Source organism: Etheostoma spectabile, chromosome 20, assembly GCF_008692095.1.
Source record: "Etheostoma spectabile isolate EspeVRDwgs_2016 chromosome 20, UIUC_Espe_1.0, whole genome shotgun sequence".
In the NCBI taxonomy this organism is placed as follows: domain Eukaryota; kingdom Metazoa; phylum Chordata; class Actinopteri; order Perciformes; family Percidae; genus Etheostoma; species Etheostoma spectabile.
In genome coordinates this window covers 17,799,726-17,819,971 of record NC_045752.1, presented here as the reverse complement: position 1 = coordinate 17,819,971, position 20,246 = coordinate 17,799,726, and the positions used below count along the sequence as shown (strand labels likewise).

The window sequence follows — 20,246 nt, the reverse complement described above, 5'->3', positions numbered from 1 at the left end:
AAAGCTGGAGTACGTAGTTTTACATTGGTCCTGCTCCTATCTCCATTTCTCCTAATTGTACATTCATGTCATTTCAAATCCACTTAATTTCCATTTGCACAGTTAAGTGTGAAAATATTGTGTTCAATATTCAATAAACTCAGCTCATAAAACCCAGTTATACAGGGTGTTGTTTGTCTGCAATATGCATGCAAGATTAATCTGCAAAATCAAAACTATGTCCCACAAATACGAATAGATGCTCTGCAGAGTCCGGTTTTATGTAAATCAGGTGTGAATGGGTCCATATGTGCTCATGCACAGGGAGAAGAAAATGCTGACATTGTTGTGCCAGTGATATTAATTTCTCCCAACAGTGAGGTGAACCACATTCTGACTGACTCAGTGCACATTGATAATTAAGCTATAGGGCTGATTTTGTTGAGGAATCATCCAGAAGTCAATGTCTTGGGCCAGCATACAATTCAAAAAGATACAATACTGGGTGACAGAGGGCCATCACAGGACAGAAGGCTCCTCCAGTGCAGAATAATGAACCAACATGTTATTCCATGCATCATCACATTAATGCATGTCTTACATTTAAAGATCAATTGATTTATTGAAACTGAAAACATACCCTCAGTTTGGAATCAATTCTTCAATTTTTGTCACGTCATAGTTACATCTTAAATAAGATAAATGTCAAATTGCCCAAATCTCTATCAAAATCCCATTTGAAAAACAAACACATCCTCATACCTAAATGAGGGAATACGTTGATTATCAGGGCCTTCCAAAACAACATTTATGACCACAACGCATGACTGTGGAGAAAATTTAAATCATGTGTCCATTTAACGTAAAGTCCGCAGTTTTAAGCACGTAGTTAACGTTGTAAAACTAAGTTTAGGCAACAAAAATACTTTGGGATATTAAAATATCAGAGATTGGTTTAAAATTGGTGATATAAAACTACTAAAATGAGGCGTGAAAGTCCTGTGTTTGTTTTGACCCATCCACCTCACTTTCTCCTTTGCTAAATCAACAATTATTACAGCCAGGAGATTCCTAACAAGAAACACAATAATGATTTATTAGGAACTCCTTGCATAATCAACCTATACGGTTGTTTTGTGGGTGAGGATGGGCTGGACCGAGGGTGTTAACATTTTTCTGTATGATGGATTTTATGCTGTTCAGCATATGAATCAATAAAGGGCTCATCTGGGAGAGCGTGCGCCCATGTAGGCTAAGTCCTAGGCCCCGGTTCGAATCCGACCTGCAGCCCTTTGCTGCATGTCATTTTGTCTCTCTCCCCCCTCATTCATGTCTATCACTATAATTGTCAAGAAAAAAATAGCTACAGTACATAAATTCCACACAAAGCTAAAATATGGTACTTCATTCCCAAAAGAGATGATTAGACCTGTAGACATAAAAAAATATATAGACATTGTTTTTTCATCCTTAATACTGCTTAGTGACAACGACTAAAATGCATCACTGTGTAATAATGTATGTCCTTTGTGTAGGTGGATAGTTTATTGACCATAAATGTTATTGATCAGCTTTTTTCCCCCCACACCTCACTGTGAAGCACATTTCCAAAGCTCTCTCTATCATCGATGGCTTATGCAAGTTTCTATAGCTGTTCAACACTCTCCTTTTATAGGAGCTGAAATGCATCCAGCTGCATTGACCGCTTCGGCTGGGCAGAATGGTAAATGGACTGCATTCATATAGAGCTTTTCTTAGCGACCAGTCAAAGCGCTTTACAACACAAGCCAGCATTCACACACTCATTTTATTAGAGGGAACATGAACTTGCATTTATACACAGAGGCCACCATGTAAAGTGGTTTCTGAGTCCCTGTGAAACTCACATTTTACCTTGCTTTTGCATTTTTTTGTATGTTTGATTTTCAGGTGGATAGTTTATTGACCATAAATGTTATTGATCAGCTTTTTTTCCCCCACACCTCACTGTGAAGCACATTTCCAAAACTCTCTCTAAAATGCTAAAGAGCATTTTAGAGTTAGGGTTAGTTTCTATGTAAAGATCCCATCTCTGTTAGTATCGCTGTTCTTTTTTTTTTGAAAGCCGATCTGGCCACGCGTGCATGTTAGTGCATGTTAGTGCAAGTTAGTGCACGTTAGTCCATGTTAGTGCATGTTAGTGCACGTTAGTCCATGTTAGTCCATGTTAGTGCATGTTAGTGCATGTTAGTCCATGTTAGTGCATGTGATTGCCTTGTGGGGAGGCAATCCCAGACCATTTTTTTCTGAATAACGAGTACAGACCCTTTAACTAATGTCTTTTGTCTTTGCATATCTATAGCTTTCAGCCATGTGAAAGCAGCACTCAGCTCAGCTGATGTTGATATGAGGTCATGCAGATTGTCAGCATGCCTTACCAATCACATTTAAAATGCAGGTTTTACATCCTTCCCTTAAAATATGTGCTGAGAGGAAGATGATGGCAACTGCATTAGTGTATTTATTAGAAACAACACAACTTAAAAGAGTGTAATTGAAGGCTTAAGTTAGAATGACTTTGTACAAGATATAGTTTGCATACTTATCAATATTGCCACAATCACACAAAAGCTGTGAAATGCTACTTTACGGTAGTGTTATAATCTGAATGCAATCATTGCCAGTGTGGATTTGAACCTTGTCAAACCCATTACACGTTACACCATCCACGTTGGCACATGGATGGTGTTGCTGTGGTTTTGCAAGGTGTGAGGACTGAGTACATTAGCGCAAATTAACAAGTGTCAATCAAAGCTAGAATCAAATAGCTTTGAAGCAGTACATTGCGTCCTCTTTTGGTGTTCATGTACACGCTTTGCTTTAAATGCCACCTAGATTCTTCTGTTCATTTTATTTTACCGTCACTATGCTGCCAACCAGCAACCACAATTCCCTGCAGAACCATACAGGCAAAAAGTGCTGGGTAGTCTACAGGCATGTTGGTCCCCTTAAATAGTGGAATGACTGTGGTAATTATCCTGTCATGACAGCAATTAAACAGAGGTATTTAAAGCCAGCACTGATCGAGAAAGAGATTCTTTGAATTACAAGCTCATTTCCCACTCTTGTCCAGCAGTATTCTCTCCTATTCTGTGTGGGTGTAATTTACTATTAAATTAGAGGGAACATGAATTTGCATATGGCTAACACCAAGTGGTGTCACACTGTAACAGCAAATCTTTGGAGTAGTTTTTCTCAGCACTGTGTAATGGTAGGATTACATATGTTCCAACTGTCCTTCAGTTTAATGGTGAACTAAAAGAGAAAAAAACCTTTTTAATTTAATTTGCTCTTGAAATGCATCATTCAGCATTTTCACACGTCCTCTTTTATCAACATGCCCACTTTTCCAGTTTGTATTATTATGTGAGAAAGATAAGATTTTAAGTTGAGCATATGCCATTTTCCCCTGTTTTTTTTTTTTTTTTTGAACTTTATTTTTATTTATTTTTCGATAACAATACAAACAGAATACAAACTTCCGACTCATGTTGGCCTTTACTAGTACATAACTGGCATCGGGAGTGAGATAATAAGTTCTTATCAGGTGCGAGAATGAATACAAAACAACTAAACAAAAACAACACACAAAAAGTCGCATTAAAAAATAATGCAAGCTTCCAGTTAGATCCTCCTAGAGATAAGTGGTCCACATAGTCTTAGGTGCACGGCATTTTAGGTTGGTCCAGCAGAGCAAACAAATGCAGGAGGGTGATTCACCAATTACATCATTGGAATAGTAGCGGTGTAACAGACTTCCATCTGTATTGACAGTAGCTTCTTGGAGCCTTAAGGAATATGTGATTTTTCCATCAATAAATGTCCCAAACCTTCTGAACCCATAGTTATATGTTGGAGGTGGATGCTTTCAGCCATCTGATAGTTATACACTTCAAGCTGCAGTCAACAAAATTCAGGAGATATATCAGCCCTTCTGTCTATTCCATCGGGTATTACCCTAGAATTGCACCCAAGGGGGTTTTTGGAATATTTTCCTGAAAATTATCTTGAGGGCAACAAAGATGTCCTTCCAAAATTCACTTAATTTAGGGCAACACCACAGAATATGAGTATGGTTGGCGTTCCACGTCCCGCAGTTCCTCCAGCATAGGTTGGGTTGTGCGGGGTACACATTTACTGTTATCGCTGGTGTTCTGAAAAACCGGATATTATTTTCCACTTGAATTCTCTCCATGTATTAGAGTTTGTTGTCAAATGTCGTTCTGTGCAGATTTCCCCAAGCGTCCCCAGTTATTGAGGCCTGTAATCACTCTCCATTTACGTTTTATGTTCGTAGAGTCGTGTATGGTCATGGGAGAGAAACAGCACTATATATTTTACTAATTACTTATTGTTCCCCTTCCCTTGTATATCTATTAGGAAATTTCTATAGGTGTGGGTTCAAGAAGTTAGTCCAATCATCATGTGCCATCAGAAAGGTTCTAAGTTGTAAATCTGTAGAAATCGATTTAGGGAGCCCACAATTCAATTTTCAACTGTTCGAAGGTTTTGAGATTTCCTTTATCAATTAGTGTGGTGAATAGAGATAGTTCATAGTAGACCAGTTTTTAAATCCAGAGTCTAAGTTATTCGTAAAATGTTTTCATATGTCCTATATTGATAAAAGTGAAATCTGTTTGGTAATTTAAAGACTGATTGTATTTGTACCATACTTTGAGGGTGTTTCTTGTCCAGATTGACATGTCCTTTGCGGGGACATCTAAAAAGGGTAATGTTTGTATAGGTTGAGCTCTTGCCCTTCTCTATTTCCAGCCAACGGTATCTGCAGATACTGTATCCATGACAATAAGGGTCTGAGTTGTGCCGCCCAATAGTAGAATTTAAAGTTGGAAGTTTGAGACCACCTTTAGGTTTGGGTAATTGCAGGGTTTTCAGTCTGATTCTAGGTCGCTTTTTTTGCCAAATAAATCCCGTTAACATTTTATCTAAAGTGTCGAAGGTAGATTTGGGGATCTTACCGGTGCATCTGGAATAGATATAGAATCTCGGTGGACATTCAACGACACTTTCAACTCGGCCTAACAGGAGATAGGGAGTGTATCCCAGCGCTCTAAGGTCCTTGTTTATGATTCGTAGGAGTTTGCCATAATTCGTCTCATAGAGGTCATTTGAACATGGGTATTTGAATTCCTAAGTATTTGATCCCCATCTTGGCCACTTAACCACTCTGATCTTTATGGAATCGGAGGGATTGTTCGTTTACATCCATGCTTCCGTTTGTCAATGTTGGTTTTGTAACCTGAGTAGAACCCGTATTGGGAGATAAGCTTTTTCAGGTGAGGAATTGTTGATTTAGGGTCCGTCAAATACATCAGCACATCATCAGCATATAGTGAAATTTGTGCATTTCCTTATTGATTTTTATTCCTTTGATATTGATATCATCCCTAATGATTTGGGCTAGCGGCTCAATGCTGATGGCGAATAGGAGGGGTGAGAGTGGGCACCCCTGTCTACAGCCCCTCCTAATGAGAATCTAGCCGATCTGAAGCCATTAACTTTGACTGCGCTTGTGGGGATGAGTAGAGTGTTTGCACCCAATCAATGAAATGTGGGCCAAATCGAAACGTTTCAATGTATGAATTAAATATGCCAGGATACTCTGTCAAACGGTTTTTGAGCCTAAGGAGATGATTGCTGATTCAATCTTTTTCTTCTTTTTGGGGCTTGATAGATTCAATAGGCGCCTCAATTATTAGCATAATGCCGACCTGTAATAATCGGTCTGATCGGTGTATGATTTGGGTAATAAATTATTAAGTCGGTTTGCTAGATTGAGGTGAGTATACGTGAGTCTGTATTCAGCAGCGAATAGGTCTATAGGATTGGCAGTTGTGAGGTCTTACCCTCTTTATGGATCACTACAATAGTGGCTTCCGTCCAAGAGGGTGCCATAGTTTTGGAGTTTAAAGGTGATGGTATGCGTTTATAGTAGAGGGGTCAAAGGATCTAGAAAGGTTTATAGAAGTCGTTTGTAAATCCATCTGGGCTGGGCTTTTGTTATTCTTTAGTGATTTAATCGTTGCTTAATTTCCCATTCCACATCGGTTGATCTAATGTACGCACCCGCCTCATCCGTTAGGTGGTTTAACTTATATCTTTAAAAAATCTATGAGCTCATGGTCATTGTTACACTATCAGTGTTTGTATATAATGATTTGATAAAATTGCGAAGGTTTCTGCAATTTCGTCCGGTTTTGTCACCAGAGAATCTTGAGATTTATTTTATGAACCATGTTGGAGGACTGCTGTTTCCTCAGTCATAAGCCAGTAATCTGCTAGCCTTCTGGCCATTTCATAGTATTTTTGATTAGTAAACTCAGATTACCCTCTACTTTATCCATAATAGGCTATTTAGTGTTCTGCGGGATGCATTTAGCTCCTTCAGGATTTTAATTGAGGTGTATTTTTATGTTCAAGTTTAGGTCTTTAATTTTTCTCTAGGTCTTTTTGTTTAGCATTCTTCTGTTTTTTCCTCGCAGCCGTGAAGGATATTATGCGGCCTCGAGGAATGCTTTGGCACAATCCCATAATATAGAGGAGTCGTGTCCGAGTATTATTGATTTCTAGGTATATCCTAAGTTCCTCTGTAAAATGCCGTGAATACTTTGCGTTAAGGAGGGATGTGTTAAGCCTCATTGTTGGATGTTAGTCTATGTCCTATAGTCCAATTTAGTAAGATAGGTGCATGATCAGAAATAGTAATGGGTTAGTATTTCAATATCTACAATTTATGTAGTTCTGACGTTGGCGTAAGAAATAATCGATCCTAGAGTAGGATGCATGTCTACTTGAATAGAAGGTAAAGTCTTTAGTTCTGGGGAACTTACTTCTCCAACGTCAGCAATACCCGTCTCTGTATCTGATGTTTGAGCCTCCTGCGCCATTTGGAGAGGGGAGTTTTTGGGGTGGGTAATCTGTCTAATATTTGTGATAAGTGCAGTTGAAGTCTCCACCCATTAACAGCAGCCCAGAGCTGTGTGTGTAATATTATCTTAAACAGTGATCTTATGAAGTCAGGCGCGTCGTATTGGGTGCATATACATTAAGTAGGGATACTTTAATGCCATCAATTGACCATTAACTAACATATATCTCCCCTCTGTGTCCTTTGTAATAGAGTTTGTGAAAGTTGACTGCGATGTATGAGAATGAAAACACCCTTTTTATTCCCAGATCTGTGGGATGAGTAATAAGCTTTATCTGCCCAGGATTTTTTAATTTCTCATGCTCTGATCAGATAGGTGGGTTTCTTGCAAAAAGGCAATATGACAATTAAGTTGTTTTAGTTGAGTCAATATTTCCTTCTCTAGCTGGGTTATGTAATCCTTTTACATTATAAGATACGATTTTAAGTGGGTCACCCATTAACTCTACATGGTCTATACATCGACTTATCGGAGTATAACAGAAGTGGTAACCAGACCTTTATGTATAACATCACCTTATCTATGTGAGAATTAAGGAATGTGTACAACTTGACCACAATAACAAACAGGGAGGAATAAAACATATGTTTGACAACAGTGCCCCACCTTTCTGGATTGCCAGGTAGAATGGGCGTGTGATGGAGCGAAACAATAACAACAAAACAAAATAATTTGCAAAAAGAATGTGCAAGGTACCCGGGGAACAGAGGAACCAGAAACTGGGCAAACAGAGAACAGATACCTATTGTAGAAGAGTCTGGGACATAGTCCTAGCAGCTAATAGAAGCCGCAAAAGTGCACAACAAGATTGAATATGTGTCAGGGGATGTGCTTAGATATGTAGTTGCATTGGGAGTGGGCCAAATTCCTAATGGGGAGATAAGGTAGCACAGAAACTCCACAATACTATGCCAGCTCCGCAAAACTTACGGAAAAAAGGGATCTAAATTAAACAGCTGAATTGCTCATTACCTTAAAAACTATGAAATTATCAATATAAACCTTATGAGGGAAGCTATATGAACGATAGCCATAGCATTGGGATTTTCCTGATAACATTGTAACTACAGGTACACGGTACCTTTATTCGGTTGTCTCTGTTGAAATAATATTGTTCCGGACAAAATCCATGGCCAAATTGGGGTCGAGGAATTCCTTTTCTTCATTATGGTATGTAATCCGAAATCGGGCTGGGTAGAGGAGGCCGTAGCGGGCCTCCTTGATCCCACGTAGCGCCTTTCGCACCTCCGTGAAAGTAGCTCTGGCTTTGGCTACGCTTGTCGTGTAGTCGGGGAAGAAGGAAACACGGTGCCCATTGTAAGAGAGCGGAGCTCTGCTACGAGCTCTCCTCAGGATCTCCGCCGCGTCTCCGTCGTGATGTAATTTGGCGATGATGACTCTTGGTAGCTCCCGATCTCTAGGTCCTCTCCCGATGGGTGTACGATGTGAGCGGTCTACCTTTATATCTCGGTCCATCTGTAGCACTTCTTTGATGATTTTTGCCACCGCTGTGGGAGATGGAACCCCGGTGTTCTTCAATGCCCGCGATGCGGATATTGGATCTTCGCATTCTTCCCTCTAGATCCTCACATTATCCTTGAGCGTGACATTTCTTCTGCAAACTTGTAACAGTAGACTGTAGTGAAGTGACTTCGTCTGACCACGTTGATAAACCACTTTTTAAGTCCAGAACCTCCGTTTTTTATGATATCACTTCAGCTTGTATGGCCTTTGAGGTTGCTAGCAATTTCAAGAGCGGACCGCTTGCAGTTCGGATTTTATAGCTTGGAAATATCCGCTAATGCACCTTTAAGTTCGTCTCTATGACCTTAAGATATCTCCTCTCACTGACCGCAAAATGTCTGCTTTCATTTCTTCACTGTTCGTATTTGGCTCACCAGAGCCCATGGTTAACAATGGTCGTGGCGTCTTCTGTTGTTCGCTGCCTCGAGGTCCTAGAGGCCTTGTAGCATTAGCGTCGTTCCGTGTCTGAATTTTTGTAGTTTTTCGGCCATTTGGAAATTATGTCGCTGCTCTCTAGCTTATTTATGGTCCTAAGGTTTTCCTCTTCAGTGTATCCACAGATATCGGGTGGTTAAAGCTGTTTTTCCCTTTCGTTTGTAATAAGTCGGATTTGCAGGAGCTCTGAGAAATGCGTCCTACACCATATCTTGCTCACCCGGAAGCCCTCATTTCCCGTTTGATGTAAAGTAGATTTAACAAACATACACATGTATTAGATCATCATAATCGATTAATAGAATCATAATCAATATAAACACAAATGTTAAAAAGTCATCTTCTCCAGTAGAAATACAGTTTTCAGAAACAAAATACATGCGGCATGTGTGTTGTTGGGTGAGTGTGGGTTTTAAACCTTTCTTGAATCGATTTTTTTCAGCCACATGCGAGCTGCACAGCAAGCTGTAAACCCTACGTTGACATGTCATCACCTTATTGACTCGATGGAGAATTGAGAGTTCAGAGTCGGGTAATAATTCTCTGTGGTTTTTTTTTCTTCACTTTGTGCAACCCATTTCCCCCCTCACATAATTCTTCTTTCAATTGACAATATAATAATATTGATTAGAGCAGATTTAACTCTTATGCTTATGCTATAAATGTGGTCAGTAAGATCAGCATGAGCCATTTGGAGTCTGCAGGGAGCGATCGCAAGTGGCCAATAAACTGAAAATAAAATCTCTTAAGGAAATTTAAAAATTGACTAATACATGGGCCACTTTTTTTCTTATACGGATACAAAAACATTCTTTTTGTGGATATGTTCCTTGGCAGGGCCATACTTAAAAAAGATCCATGACATTCATCTTCCAGATCAGGTAGATATCTGCTGCCTGTCATCATTTCTGCCTTCAAGCAGCAACTCACTGTGGTGTTGGCATTAATGAGTCTCTCTCGGTAAGCAGGTGGTGCAGGTCTATGAGGCTATTTAGTCATTAGTCATCAGTATTTGTCATGCCATTCAGGATGAATGGAGTCTCCACATTTTGTTCAAATGGAGGAGAAAGTTGTGCGTCCTCCTGTTCTCTACTGATTGAAACCCCGTCAACTTTGTAGTTTTGGTGCATTCAGCACACTGATCCCAAGATGTGAAGAATGAGTTGTTTAAAGGTCCCATGACATGGTGCTCTTTGGATACATTTATATAGACCTTAGTGGTCCCCTAATACCATATCTGAAGTCTCTTTCCCAAAATTCAGCCTTGGTGCAGAATTACAGCCACCAGAGCCAGTCCCCCAATGAGCTTTCCTTAGTATGTGCATTTTCTGAGTCTGTAGCTTTTAAGGAGGAGAGAGGAAGGGGTGGGTGTCATCATAAGGGGCAAGATTTCAGATCAGCCCATCTGAGCTTTCGGTTTCTCAAAGGCGGAAGAGGATACCCAGGGCTCGGTTTACACCTATCGCCATTTCTAGCCACTGTGGGACCAAAGGCAGGCTCTGGGGGAACTCATATTAATGTTAAAGAACATGCATGCCATGGGACCTTTAGTTGTTTATAACACATGAGACTGCCAGTAGTCCTGTTCCGTTAGGGTGAACCCTGGTCTATAACCACAACGTTCCACTTCCGGGATTACTGCCACCGGAAATTCTGCCGGATGTCACTCTTTTCGGCCGGATGTCCAATACCTTACACTTTCTTTGTGTTGGAATTTTAAACTCTGGTGGATTTCTGAGGACTATGGTTACCAGGTCCTCAGATCTCTGCGGGGTAAATCCAGACAGCTAGCTAGACTATCTGTCCAATATGAGTTTTCTGTTGCACGACTAAAAGAACTTTTAAACGAACACATGTTCCACCAAAACAAGTTCCTTTCCAAGGTCATTTTGCAGAGGCGCCGCGGCTCCGTCCAGCGCTTAGCGCCGCCCATGACGATTGTGATTGGTTTAAAGACATGCCAATAAAACAGAGCACATTTTTCTCCCATCCCTCCTCTACAGCGCTGTGGAGGAAGGTCTGGCAATGCAAGACTATTCTTTTCCTAAACCTATGACCAAGTAGTTCTGTATATCTGCACATAAGCAGTAGCAACACCTGGGATCTCCTCTTCTTTATATTCAAGAAAAGCACAAGGTTACTAACGACAGCACACATAATTAAATTGGAAGACTGACTCAATAATGTTTCAGCAGTACTGAGTTAAAGTTTGCTAAGATTGGTTAGCCTACTCAAATCAAATCAAATGTAAGGGCTAAACGTTTACAATAACAGGCAGAAGAAATCTGGCAAAAGCCAAAATTGAGATGAAATGTTTATTCAAGAAAAAACTGTGAAAAATATCTAATGCATAGTTTACCTAAATCAGAATCTGTGATTAGGTGGCAAATGAAATTCATCTTATACTCATTTCATTCATTCATATTCCATCAGAATTGTGGATGGAGCTTTAATTGAACACCTCTTTGATAATGTTTTTGCATTTCCTCTAAAGCGAGGAATAGATAAAAAATGTACTCATACAGTTACTCATACAATCAGACATTACTACAGTCTATTTATGGTTGAACTGAATCAGATATACAATGAATGCTTTAAAGTGCTCATATTATGCTCATTTGCAGGTTCATAATTGTATTTAGAGGGTATATCGGAATAGGTTTACATGGTTTCAAAAAACACCATATTTTTGTTGTACTAGGCCTATACATTGCTGCAGCTCCACTTTTCACCCTATGTGTTGAGCTCTCTGTTCTTGCTACCGAGTGAGGCATCTCTCTTCTATTCCATCTTTCATCGTCAGCACTACAAGCTAGTCAGAAGCAGAGTACTAGCAGCTAGGCGAGCCTTATAACGTGCGTTACAAAGTGATGCACGTTTGTCACAGAAGTAAAGGCTGGACTACAATAGAGCTGTTTGGAGTAACTTGTGAACAGTGTTTTCTGTTGGAGATGGTAAGTGCCTTTAGGGAGGGGGGGACTTTGGGCTTTTTCACTTTGTAAACCTATTACATGCACAAAAAAAGGTATAAAGGAAAGGGAAAAGCCAAAAAGCATAATATGAGCACTTTAATTGATATAAACAGACAAATGTGTAGATTTTGATTTTCAAATTGGTTTACTGTCTGTTTGTACTTGTGAGGCTGTGTGTGTATGTATGTATGTGTATATCATTTATATTGTTGGATATCTCCTGGGATATTATATCGGCTGTGCTGTTTGCTTTAGATAGAGCCAAGGTTCTTTGACATTCAGCGTAATTTGGGGACAGAGCATTGTCCTTTGTTGACTTCATGCTTTAGCTGAGGGACATGGGGGCTTACAGCACATGCGGTACATCTTCTGAAGTTAATCCTGCTGCTGTTATCAATTCTCTCCCAGAGTGGGTATTAGCCGCAAGAGACAGCTTAGAAAACGCAGGGGCAAAAAGATGTTCAGAAATGGGAGGAGGACCGCTGCAAAATAACTTTCAATATCAAATGATGAGAGGAACAGCAGTGGTTTGGGACAAAGGATTTTCCTAATGATGCAATGTTGCAAATGCACATTGATTATAACCATTGATTCCATAATCACAGTAAATGGTTTCCCAGGCAAGGGAGAGGTTAACAAGATCATGCACACTAAGCATTGCAGTCATTGTTTTTCCCGCAAAAGATAGGCTACTTTTACTGACTTACTTACTTTACTTCAGCTTTTTAAGACGTTTCAGACATCATAGATCAGGGAAACGCAGTCGCACAACATGAATTGCAAATTGCATTTCCTGAGTTGCTTCAAAAGAAAATGTCTTGTAATATATACCCCAATGTTAAACTTTTTTAAATGTTATTTTTGTGATATTTACTATTAGATAGCTGACAGTTGAGAAAAAGAGTGGCAGTAATATGGAGGCAGACCCAATGACATAGTTGTTTCCAACCTGGTATCACCCAATTGGGTATGAATAACTCACCAAGTCATTTGGGGTTTTATCACAACACATTTTTTGATTTTCCCCATGTCAATTCCTGCTATCTCAACATGATCTCATGGTAAGGCATTGTAGGCCTTCCCATAGTACAGTATAGTAGGTGTGTGTTACGCCCCAGGCATCATGGCTGGTGTGAAACCATCGCAACGCGGTCTTAAGTTACATATGAAACATCAAATATTAAATCTAGATGGGAAGCACAGGAAAAAAAATAAAAATAAAATTCCATAATGGGGAAAAAAAGCTGTAAAATAAATTGAAATGTAATTTTGAGAATCCTGAGCTTGAACTTTTGAATGATTTTCCTTAAAACAAAATCGGTCAGTCACCACAGGCCCCGAGATTGTTTTTGTTTGCATGTGCAGTGCCTTAAGGTTAAGGGTTTACTCACTGACTTGCATTATTCCGAGCCTCAGCAGTTTGGACTCTCTTCCGTCCTTTTACTTTTTTAAAGGAGCTATTATTAACTTCCGTAGAGGTGAAGCACTTTCTAGTCCTCAGAGATTAATGAAAAGGTAGTCAGCATATGAATAATTTAGCTTTGTCCTCTTCATTGCTGAATTCAATTTGGACAGATACCCACTTAACCCTACAGTTTCTTCTCCCTTCAGATAAAATCTTTCCAGGAGTTTGATTGCCGGGGTGAGAGTTTCTTTACATGGTTGCCTGCTTTGCGCTAGCAATGTGTTTAAGAATGTATGAATAAATTATGAGTAAAAACTGAAATCCATGATAATGCTGGGGGGGGAGGAAAATTCTGAGAAAGATATACATTTCAAATAGCCAAGCCTCAGCAGTTCAGCAGTGCTAATAACAGTTGAGGAAACCATCATTTGACAGTTGACAAATATATGAAACTGCTTATGGAAATATTTGTAAGCAATTTAAACTATTTCTTTAGCTTCAACCTGTTTCACTAAGACCCAGTGCAGTGGGTTTATTTAAATGCTGAAGTGCATTAGAAACTTGTCAGAAGGTTTACAGTACAGTCATCACTTTTCAGAGTTTTCCCACTGTAACCTGTTACAGCAAGTCTGCATGCATCCTCACATCCAGAGTGACAAATGTGGCATCCTGAGATATGATTGTGTTTATATGCTCTTCAATTTGTCATATCCTATACATTTTTCAGTGCACTTTTTACTTTATGAGATCTTTACAGCAGCAATAATAAATGTGTTATATTAACAGTTATGATTACATTACTACATTCAGTGGTGAACTGTAACTAACTGCACGACTAAAGCCAGAGCTTCCTTTGCAGCGCTGTGGAGGAAGGACTGGCAAAGCGAGACAAAAGACACATGATGCAACTTTCCCCTTTACAATACTCTCAACTTTTCTCACCTTTACATGCACTCTTTCTTTCGTCCTCCTATTTTAGAATGTGCACAGTGATGTTGGAATAACAATATTTTTAAGTGACATCTGAAGAAATAGCCAGTGCATCTCGGTCGGGGGAAAAAAAACCCTCTTCATCTGCTTTAAGCAAAGAACAAGCTTCCTTCCTAATCAGTTTTACTTATAGTTTTTGGTCCCAAGGCATTCAGAGAACTGGAAACGCAGCTACTTGTACATTTGGCCAAAAGTACACCAGGGACTAAATATTATCATCCTTCCCACAAGGAACGCACGCTTGCAGCAGCTCTGCAGCCGGTGACATTTTAAAGAGCAATTTGCAAGAAATGAATGTGAATAGGAAGCTAGCTCAACCATATGATTGACTTTCCCTCTTGTCCCCAGCAATATTTAAAAAGGCCTACAGCGCCCAGAACAGTTGAGCTATGAACACATTATCCTCAGTCTACTCAAGAATCACAAAGTTCTTTTTGTTATGGCTGAGGGAGTCCTTACCGGGTTAATACTAAATACTGAACCATGTTCCACAAAATGCAAAAAGTGATGGTGGCTCCATGGCTTCTGGTCTAAACTGCTGTAGCATTCATCTGTATCTCAAGATCATCCGTCAAAGCAATGATCATATGCAAACAAACAAGGGATTTATTATGTTGTATCTGTACTGAGGGGGCATCATGAAGCCTCATTGGTATTTCAGTATTTCACATAATCACAAATCTGTGCAGAATGTTTGTGCCAATCCAGATAAGATAAAGAAGTGAAGAGAGAACTTTGACTGGCTGGTGGCGCCACAGAAAGGAAAGAGTTCTGATCCTATAGTTTAATCCATTATTTATTTTGATTAAAAAAATACCTCACTATAAAAAACCACTAAATCAAACAAATTTAGCGTGATTGTTGACCTGTGTTAAGGCAGTCATAGAATGCCATTTAACTTCCCAGCCAAATTCTTTTATGCTTAAATATGAGTGTGTCAACAAATTCACTCTTCTCATTTTCACTTTTTCTCAATTGTTTACAGACAAAAAAAAGCATACCTCATACTGTCAGAAGTCTACAAATCCCAAAAAACACAAAAAGCAAAACTCTATAAATCTCCGGCAAAATAAAACTCATTTAAAACAATTCTATGTCTTCTCAAAATGGTATTTTGCGTTCAAATGCCATCATATAAATAGACATTTCTAAGACAGTAATATGCTGAATGGAAAACACTAGTTTTACAATTTCCACGTATGTACAGTAGTCTGCTGTCATATGTTTTGAATTATGTTTTACGTATTACTCAAATATAACCTTGAATCACTGCATTTTAAAGCAACACCAAAGATTATTTTGTACCTTAAAATAATGTTTCCAAAATCGTTTCAGTGGTTCATCAACTAGTAACAGTTGATGAACCACTTCTGCATTCGCTTTGCGGCTCTCTACTGGCTCTAACCGCACTATGCAAGTTTTCCAGATCGGGTAACGGATATGTACTTCGAATGAGACATAGTGGGACAATTTCGCTTCCAGTTCCAACCTGTAGAGGGACCATAGGGGAAAAGTGCTTTGACGCTGCTTTAATGCATGGTTCAAGGTTATATTTGAGCAATACATAAAACGTAACCCTTACTACATTCAGTGGTGAAATGTAACTAAGTACAAGACTTAAACAACTTTTGACGTTTCCACCAAAACAAGTTCCTTCCCCGAGACTATTCTGCAGCGGCACCTTGGGTCTGTGCAACGCTGAGCGCCGCCCAAGACGATTGTGATTAGTTTAAGAAATGCCAAAAAACTAGAGCATGTTTATTTATATATTTATTTATTTTATTAGACTACTTAATCTAGTACCCTTAAGGCCTGGTAGAGTACCCCCACTGAACTATCTTTTAGCCTCTGTTATGTGTGCCGTGAATTAGAACTTACACATACGGTGTGTCAGTACGTGACCACACAGCAAACTGGACAAACCCTTCACCCCTGTGCATGGAAAACATGCATTATTGACCAAGAAGTGGTTTGCAAAAATAAAACAGCGAGACAAAGAGTCTCCAGCATCGGCACTTGAAAGCACATTCACTGAAAGAAGCAGGCGGCCTTAAAACCTAGACAGGTTACCAGCTGTGAGCCAGAGGGTGCCCAGGAGGAGTGCAAAGCAATCATTAAGCGGGAAGGGTGAGCGCTCCCCCCGCTTTTAGACCAGCAGACTGAATAAAAACGGATGTCTAAAAGGTCACCGTAATGCTGCTTTTACGTATCTCATGATCAATAATTTGGCTGTCTGTGCAATGTTAAGTAAACACCCTGAATTGTTTCTTACTCCAATGAAGTGTAACTGTCTCCCACTTCCTAGATAAGTGAAAAAACTAAACTGAAAGCAAACTAATCTGACATTTCTTAAAGTAAAGTTAAATTCACCCTAGTCTAGCTACTCCACACAGCATTCGGGGACGGGGGGAAAACCTGCTGTGGTTTACCGGCATTTCTTAAATCATTCAGAATCATCATGGGCGGTGCTAAACTCTGCACAGAGCTGCAGTAAAATAGTCGTGAGACAGAAAACTCAGATTGGACAGATAGTCTAGCTAGCTGTCTGGATTTACCCTGCAGAGGTCTGAGGAGTAGTTAGCCATAGTCCTCATAGTGGCCAGGTTAGCTCAGTTGGTAGAACAGGCGCACGTATATAGAGGTTTACTCCGTGGGTTCAACTATGACCTGCGGCCCTTTGCTGCATGTCCTCCCCCCCCTTTCTTGTCTTCATCTGTCCTGAGGAAATAACAACCTAAATTGAAAAAATAATCTTAAAAAACAAAACAAAAAAACAACAGTCCTCATAAATCCACCAAATTTGAAATTCCAACGCAAAGAAAGCGTAAGGAAATAGAACATACATACATCCGGTGGAACTTCCTGCAGCACTGGAGCAATCCTTGAAGAAGAATATGAAGGATAGACTATGTTCACCCTGTTAGAGTGCTTGTGTAATACATTTAAAAAATGGGAGGGGTGACAGTGAAAAAGATGGAGTCATTGGAATCAATTTCAAAGTCAGACAGGGAAAGATTCCAAAGCAAAAGAAGTCCAGTGCACAGGTGTCCATAAGTGAGACAATCCTATGAAAATGTGCTAAATGCATTTTGTGTGTTTGTGTATGTGTGTGTTTGTGTGTGTGTTTGTGTGTGTTCAAAGTGCATTTGTGGCCACAGGGTGGTACTAAATGACTTGCGCGAGCAAGGGAGCAATCGTCATTTTAGTTAAAAATGAAAAAAGTAATCTTTAATATACTAGATGCAACTAAACGGCAAAGCTGATTCTCAATGAGCCCCGTTTGTCGTTATCCGTAACCATGTTGTTGTCAATCAGCAAGATAGGACTAACAGAAAACCTCGATCTATAGATAGACCGAGCCTATTTTAACAACTTTCTTTGCAAGGAGGATGGACACAGGTGAGTAGGCTACTAATGTTACATTAGGTAAGACTTGTAAATAGGTGTCAGGAAGGATATTTGATCTTTGATTTGATGCAGATCAAATTTCCTTCTGGATAATAAAGTTGAAGTTGGAGCTGTGAAATCGGTGTTGATGTGGTCTGTGTCTGCTTGGTCCGGTTGGGTTTGATTTCAACTTTTCTAGTTTCTGCATGTGTTCCAGTTTTATTAATAATTGACTGGCCTCTTTCAGTTAAAATAGGGGAAGAAATTTGGCTCTCTTTCTCCTCGTCATTGTTATGATCTGCTTACTAATTAGCTGGCTTCTACTCCACATAAACTTCTAAATGTAACCTTGAATGCTGATTTTCGTGGCCTCCGTGGTTACTTCCGTATGACAGCGTGTTGCACATGACATCTCTTTTCAGTCATTCCTTCAGCCTCGAGAGATCATTGAGGGGCGTCACTCATTTACAATGTCATCGAGTCAGATTACAATGCATAACAACAACATAATCAACAACAGTCATAAGAAACATAGAAAGATGACAAATCCTTCAGAACTGGAAAAATATTTGAAAAATCAATTAGGATAATAGGGATACAAAAGAAAATACGATAATGTCAAGCAGTTTCAAGTACTAGTTTGCAGGTTTAGAACCACATTTCTAAATTGGCCAAGAGGCACAATTTCATTGATTTTAAGAAAGTGCTGTAATTTGTTTGGTGCACTAAAAGCAGTTTCAGGCCGAGCTCGTGGAACATGAAAAGTGAGTCAGCAGAGCGGGTCTGATATTGTCCCTCTGACTGACAGAGAGATCCGTCAGGTTAGATGTCAGTTTACCAATTAGAGCCATATGGATACCAGTGACTATCACGTAGAGCTGGGCGATATATCGATTATATCAATATCATGATATGATACTAGATATTGTCTCAGATATGGCATAAGTGTTGTCTTTTCCTGGTTTTAAAAGCTGCATTACAGTAAAGTGATGTCATTTCCTGAACTAACCTGACTGTTGTAACTGTTGTAACTAATATTTGCCTTTACCCACTTAGTCATTAAATCCACATTACTGATGATTATTTATCAAACATCTCATTGTGTGTATATTTTGAAAGCACCAATAGTCAACGCTACAATATCATTGCATCGATATTGACATATTTGGTCAAAAATATGGTGATATTTGATTTTCTCCATATCGCCCAGCCCTGCTATCATGTCTTTTTTGGAGAGAAGACCTCCCAATACTTTCATACAACATACAATGATGTGTACCATACGCATTACCGGTTATGAATCTCAAGGCGGAGCAATACACTGAGTCCAAGGTAATATAAGAGTTGAAGATAGTAGTCCAAGAGAGACATTTAAACTGCCTCAATCAACCTTTTCCTACAAAACATGAGAAAGATGCTCTGGTAAAGTTATTTTGTATATGTGGATCCGTTCAGGCCGGGGACCAGTGGATGTGTAATGTCCTGTCATGTCTGAAAAAAGCAGTACAAAACATCAACGTCTGAATGACAAGAATACTTTAACAACAGTACATACTGTAAATGTACATACTGCATGATTGAAAAACTCAGCCCCTTAATATATCTGCAATGATTCATTCTCTTGACGTGCATGACGTGAAGTAAAAAACACTATCTTGCTCTATTAAATCTATTACATGTAATGAACTGCAGATTGCATTCAATGTGGGAGTCCAGTCTAAAAAAGCAACAGGCTTCGTCGCAGCAGAATAATGAGAACGGGACTGTTATTTAAAGACTGGAGCCATGACAACAGCAGACTGCTGGTGAGGGAAATGAGTTGTTCATCTTTTAAGGACAAAGAAAAGCAAAGGGGGATATGTTGCCGAGATGTTCAACATAAGATCACATAAAGGATCTAAGTTTAGTTCTGTGTCGTTTTGCAATAGGTTTGACAGACAGATGTTTTGCTTAAGGCGTCTCCAACAAGTAGCTCGCCAATAGGTTGACAAACTGAGACACAAAATTACCACAATATTCAAAGTGAGGTAGCTAACTTTGTGGGGACAGAAGTGTAAAGTGGTAATGTTTTCTTAGACAATGACAGGAATATTTGAATTGATGTACATTAGCTAACTATGTGGGCTAAAAGGCTGATACAGACATGAACATTGACGTGAAGTGAAGATTTTTTTGCTTTTGGTAATGTAATTTCATACCTGTACAAACTGAAGCTTCATTCAGCTCTTGTGTGTTGTAAATAAGAAATGAAAGCTATGTGATGCAAGTAGCTCTTTGCCACTTTAGTTTTTTTTTTTTTAAAGTAGGTCTGACTTAGTGGGATATACTGCCTGCACTGCTATTGGTTGCAAAAATACAATATAGCTAGCTTTGTTTTAGTTGCCCAAATAATGGAAGACACTTGGCAGGCTGAGATACTTCACATTCACATGAGAAGGTCTGACATCTGCGATGTAAGAGTCTGCTGCCAAGCAGTGTTGTGTTCATGTAATTTTACTCAGAAAATCAAACCCCAAAACACATGTCTCGAGAAGGAACTTGTTTTGGTGGAACACGTGTACGGTC

At 39.4% G+C, this 20,246-nt stretch overlaps 1 long non-coding RNA gene across 1 annotated transcript; it reads left to right on the top strand.

Moving 5' to 3' along the window:
- Window positions 1-4,820: 4,820 nt before the first annotated feature.
- LOC116670286 (uncharacterized) lies at window positions 4,821-19,749 on the top strand. The gene is made up of 5 exons (XR_004326991.1): window positions 4,821-4,830; window positions 9,280-9,286; window positions 18,315-18,319; window positions 18,460-18,462; window positions 19,637-19,749. It is a non-coding gene; the product is annotated as an uncharacterized LOC116670286 (long non-coding RNA).
- Window positions 19,750-20,246: the final 497 nt, after the last annotated feature.